Genomic DNA, 6,066 nt, shown 5'->3' on the forward strand with positions numbered 1-6,066 from the left:
AATTTTGCCGCATAGCTTTTACGTTTGTTATAACAAGTTCTTTTAATATTGCTTTTTTTAAATAGAATAAAATAATAAATATATAAATAAATAAAAAATTTCCGTTTTAGTCGTTTTAACAATTTCAACAATTTAATATTAATATTACATGTTCTCATGAATTTGGCATACAAGTAAGGATAAAAGTTTTTTTTTTTTTAATTTATCAAGGCCTTAAATTAATTTTATATATTTTTATAATGAACTGTCAGAATTTTTACAAGATACTTTCAATTTTTCCTTTAATAAGTATGAAAACTATTGTGCTCTTATAAAGTTGTCCCATGAACACAAAAATTCAATAAAGCTTTTACTTTAAACATTTCAAAATACATTCTGTTTAATGAAAAATTACTGAAGCTTCAACTCCACTGAAGTATTGAACTTCTAATGGGAATTAGGCATGCTTGCATGACAATCTTCAAAATAAAAAAAATGTTAATGAAAAGATTTTAAAATGAATAATATACTACCACTTTTAATATATCACCAGACTTAATATATAGTTTTGGAATATTTAACAAAAATAAAGTAAAAAAGCATGCACATTAGGAATCACTGCTAAAAAATATTAATGCTAGTACAAAGAAAGCTGCTCTTAAAATTGCTACAAAACCAGTCTGACTGACCGATGAAACTCGTAAGTTTTTCTAACAAATTCATTTTAGCTCTTTTCTGTATCCTTCACTAATCAAATAGTTTTGATGTTTTCGATGTCGTCTTCCTCAATAGTGTTTTGTCAGATTTCAATATCGTTAAGGTTTATTCATTCCTTAAATATTAATTTGTTACCCCAAATATGCTTACTTTTTTTACTTGGTTTTTGAAAATAATTCTCAAATATAAATTAAGGCTATTTTTCGAAGGATCTGTCCTCGCATTAAATTATGCTTTTTAAAAAATTTTGAAAAACATGTTAAGAGTGGTCATAATGGATCTCTCAATACATTTCACATATTTCTATTGCTAACTATTTGGATTGCTAACTAATGTATAAATTAAGAAATAAAAAAAATCTCCTGAATTTGTATTAAATTCCCTTAAAAACGTCTCGAGATATGGCAAAATAAGCAAAAATTAACATTAAGGGGTCCTAACTTTGGACCGCTCTCCTGAACAAACTATGGGGGGCTATATTTTCCAGATTGCGGCTACCACCTATATTTTGGGGGTCAGTAATCCGCATCCGTCGAAAAAAAAGGTATGTTTATTCAGAGAAAATACGTTTTTGTGTTTGATTTCGTAGTTTAAAATATCGTCTGTACTGATTAATTAGCGTATTTGAGGTCACCAAATTTACCAAATCGAAAATACTAGCAGCATTATTATTTTATTCCTTTAAATTTTTGAGAAATTTTTTTAATTGTTCGATGAGTAACCGAACACCATTTCTACCAATCTAATATTAATAAATAATAAAGTGAATTTTAAAAGTTATTTTGCTGTAAAATGATACGCTATTATTTAAAGTTATTTTAAAAAAAGAAGAAATTCCCAAAATTTAAAATAAAATACGAGATATTTCTAGTTCGCTTCGAGAGGTTTGTTCGAAATCTTCGGATGTTCTGCAGTGGACAATGCTTGCCGCCATAAGTTCTCTGTCCTAGAATTACCCAATGTTACTTAAAAAAAAACTTTCCTTTTTTTTCTATTTCAAAATTACATTTGAAATTTTTAACTTAAAATTAGTCAAATTTTTTTATGAGTTTTGAAGTCCACATTACCTATCATTAAAAGTTCTTCCTCAGCCTTAATAACGAAAAGTATGCCAGGACTTAATTGAAAAAACATGAACATCAAGCAACAACAACAGCTAATTTTTTAAACAAGTCTGACGTTATTCGTGCGAATAAGCGATATAAATAAATCGATCACGAAGAAGAATCAAGAAAATCGAAAAATGAAATCAATCGAACACAAAAAATCTCATTAAATTTCCTTTTAAGTAATTTTATGTCCTTCTCCTTCAATTTCAGTTTTTCAATAGTATCCAAGCAATTTGGAATGGATCGTTACATTGAAGCGATTAAGTAGAGTTTTTATTTGGATGAGAGTGGCGCATGTTTCAAAAACATAAAGAGTGAAGTGTTCTGTTTACCATTTACTTAAAAGTGAATTGTTGACATCAAAAGTTGCCGTAAATTCTAAGCTCAAACAGACACCAATCGTCGGTTTAATCGATCATTATTACCAAGGAAACGCCACCAATTGACTTAATAGGTAATGCAAAAGAAGACAACATAGACAGAAAAGTAATGTGATATAGAAAATTTACTTGTAAGAATAACGTGGTTATAAATTCAATATGTACTTCGATTTACGGAACAATCAATAAGCAAAGCGTTAATACCGTTCCTGCATCAACAAGGTTCAATTGGGAAGGGTTTAATCTGGGTGTCAGCAATAAAACTTCGAATGTATTTTATACTTTTCTTTGGGAATTATAATTATTATTGAGGGTAAGTGTTGTGCTTTATTATTATTTCTTATTAATTACAATTACTTTATTATTAAATTGCATAATTTTAGTTTATGTTTAAATGTTTTGTTTAAAGCGCATTCGTAGTTTTTAGAGTTTAAAGGAGGCTTCGATACAATTTGACAACGATTCAAAATATTCATTAAAAAGTGATTTCATTTCATAAAATTTTTAATTTAAGAGAATGGAGAACAAAGATTTAAATCAAATTTAAATTTATCAATGTAATTTACGTAAAAAAAGGCCAAATGGAATAATTAAGTGAGCATTACGAAAGGGAAATAAAAATTTATATTTAAAACTGCCAGAAAAAAAAGAAAAGAAACGAAAGAAGAAGAAAAACTAACACAACACAATCACTAAGCAAAATTTATGTTACGATTCTTCAAATATTTATAAATTAATAAGAAATTGGATGAAGTGATTTTAAAAAAAAAAACGGTTTCCTCATTCAATTACATAAAAATGTAATCTTTACAATCGGTATGAACTTTTAATTTATTTAATATAACAAAATAAAGATTTTTTTGTCAAATAATTAATTTAAGAATAGTTATTTATTTTGTAACCTCTTTTACTCCACATAAGCTATAAAGTTAGTATTTCTGAAGGGGGATAGGTAGTTTTAAAACTGATTTTTCAGAAGTTGGATATATTTACTTTCATAAGCAGTTCATAGAAAAACTTCCACAATGTTAAAAGTCGTATTTTTAAAATTCAATTACTCAGAAACTATTAGATTGATTTAACTCAAATTTTATTTTTTGACATTTAAAATCGCGTTCTTTAAAATGATGTTAAAATTTGTATACCTTATAACTGAAAGTTCTTTTTCAACTTTTATTATCTGAAATAATAAAAATAATGAATATTTAAAACCAATTAATTTGCATGGAATTATCTTCGGTTAAAAAAAATTTATAATTGTGTGTAAAAAGTTTTCAATTAGCTTTAAAAGTTCTCCAGATATGGAGAAATGCGCAAAAAGTAAAATTAACATTAAGGGATCCAAATATAGACCGCTTTCCCGCCCAAATTATTGGGACCATGTTTCCCAGATTCCGACTATCCCTATATTTTGAGGGTTAGAAATCCAAATCCGTTGAAAAAAAAGTATGTTTATTCAGAGAAAGTACGTTTTTGAGTCTTATTTCGTAACTTTAAATATCTAAACTAATATTGCCTGCATTAATTAATAAACATATTTGAGGTCAACACTTCAAAACATATTAGTGCTGAGTCCTGGACCGTGAAGATCCCATCATTAGATCAAAACTTATTTTGTGTGATCCGTTTATTTATTTATTTTTTTTTACTTACTGTACAATTTAAATTTTTCCCATTATCTAACTACAGTAATAATGCTTTTATTTATAATTTTTTTTTTCAATTTCCAGAGCTTTCTCAATTTACCCAATTTAGTAGCCTAGCCCTTTAAGATTCTTTTTCGAAAAGAAGGACTTTAAAATATGAATTAAATATTCAATGTGAGACATTCCAAACATTATATAAAAATATTTAAAACACAAATTATGCTTGTTTTTTTGTTTTTTTTTTAATTTTAAAAATTATAGATTATAGAGAATAATAGATTATTGATATAAAGGTTTTGTTCCAAATATTTTACTTGATATTGAGACCACTAATTGTAAAGGCATATTATTCTCCAAAATCATCCCAGTTTAGAAAATAAATAACATCAATTGTATTAAAATAGCAACCAATTAATATTTCTTCCCATGGAAGTTGAATGGGATTAGTGTGAATACGTCCACACTAGCTCCACCAACGTGTGTCTAAATTAGCCCCACGAAGGCTTGAGCTTATACCTAATGTTGTTATTTGAATGTAACAATTCATTCTTAAAATTTTTAAAGAGTGAATAAAGGTCTTGTCCTAAATATTTTATTCTATATTGAAACTACTAATTGTAAAGGTATATCAAAATAGATAAGAAAAAATATCAAAATAGAAATAAGTATAAAAAATAAGTATCAAAGTAGATAAGAAAAACCAATATAATTAATAACATATTGCCACCATTTGCTGAAATTCTGAAAATAAAATATGTTAATATAAGAGTAAAGAGAGTATTTAAAAGTTACTTTAGCACCTATTTACGAATTTCTAAAAGTATTCAGTCTGATTATGAAAAGTATTCAGTCTGATTATGCAACTGTATATCGAAGTGTATAGTGCGAAAAATAAAAAAACGAACCACTCTCAATAACTTTTGATCTAATGATCGGATCTTCATGTTCTAGGACTCACTCTTAATGATTCAAAAGAGTAACTTCAAATATGCTAACTAATTAGGGCAGACAATATTTTATAATACGAAATCAGACACAGAAACGTACTTTCTCTGAATAAACGTACTTGCTTTTCTACGGATTTGGAGTTCTGACCACCAAAATATAAGGTTAGCCGCAATCTGGGAAATATGGTCCTAATAGTCTGGTCAGAAAAGCGGTTCAAAGTTTAGACCCCTTAATTTTAATTTTATTTTTTGCGCATTTCGCCATATTTCAAGAAATTCTTGAAGCGAATTGATTAATTTTTGCACACAAATATAAAATATATTTATCTAAAGATGATTCTAAGCAAAAAATATCTTTTAATAAATTTTTATTTAGCAATTTATAATTTTTTATTATTTTAATTAATATTAGTTGAAAACTTTGAACCGTAAGTCATAAAACTTTTATCATTTTAAAGTATATAACTTTATATGGAAAAATACAAAATTTCAGTGAAATCGGTTGAATGATTCTTGAAGAAATGAAATTTTTGAAATCCGATTTCTCAGGAACTATTCGACTGATTTTGTATTGAACTTTGCATTGTCATATTGTTTGTATTTTATATTGTAAAATAATATTCTTCCAAATGATGTAAAAAATAGTATACCAGACATTTCAAAAATTTTTCGAGTAATATTAAATAAAATATTGAAAAAATATAAATGCTAACTAAAAGTTATTTTTTGCATAGAATTATCTTTGGATAAATGAATTATATAACTGCGTGTGAAAATTTTTCAATCCCCTTTAAAAATCCTCGAGATAGGGCGAAATACGCAAAAAGTAAAATTTATATTAAGGGGTCCAAATTCTTTATCATTCTCCTGACCAAACTATGTGGACCATATTTCCCATATTGCGGCTACCACCTATATTTTGGATAACAGAAATCCGAATCAGTCGAAAAAAGGTAGGTTTATGAATAAAAAATGAATACATGAATTCAAAAAAAGTACGTTTTTGTGTCTGATTTCGTAACTTAAAGAATCGTCTTCGCTAATTAATTAGCATATTTTGAAATCACCCCCTTGAACCATTAAGATTGTGTCCCAATACGTGAAGATCTGATTATTAGCTCAAGAGTTATTCAGGGTGGTACGTTTTTAATTTTACGCACTGTACATCAATGTCACTAATCTACTATATCTCACACAATAAATTTGACTGAAAAATAAAAATTATTCAAGATGGCTTCTCTAGTCCCATGTCCATATCTCCCCCCATCCCCTACAAATATATATATAT

The 6,066-nt window shown here is 27.1% G+C and overlaps 1 protein-coding gene across 1 annotated transcript in view; it reads left to right on the plus strand.

Moving 5' to 3' along the window:
• Positions 1–2,191: 2,191 nt before the first annotated feature.
• LOC107445078 (calpain-A) overlaps positions 2,192–6,066 on the plus strand; it is a 56,868-nt gene continuing 52,993 nt past the window's right edge. Inside the window, exon 1 of the mRNA XM_016059404.3 lies at positions 2,192–2,498. The gene's annotated coding sequence lies outside the window, so the exon portion shown is untranslated. The remainder of the gene's footprint in view (positions 2,499–6,066) is intronic.

The sequence above is a fragment of the Parasteatoda tepidariorum genome, chromosome X1, assembly GCF_043381705.1.
Source record: "Parasteatoda tepidariorum isolate YZ-2023 chromosome X1, CAS_Ptep_4.0, whole genome shotgun sequence".
NCBI classification, from domain to species: Eukaryota; Metazoa; Arthropoda; class Arachnida; order Araneae; family Theridiidae; genus Parasteatoda; species Parasteatoda tepidariorum.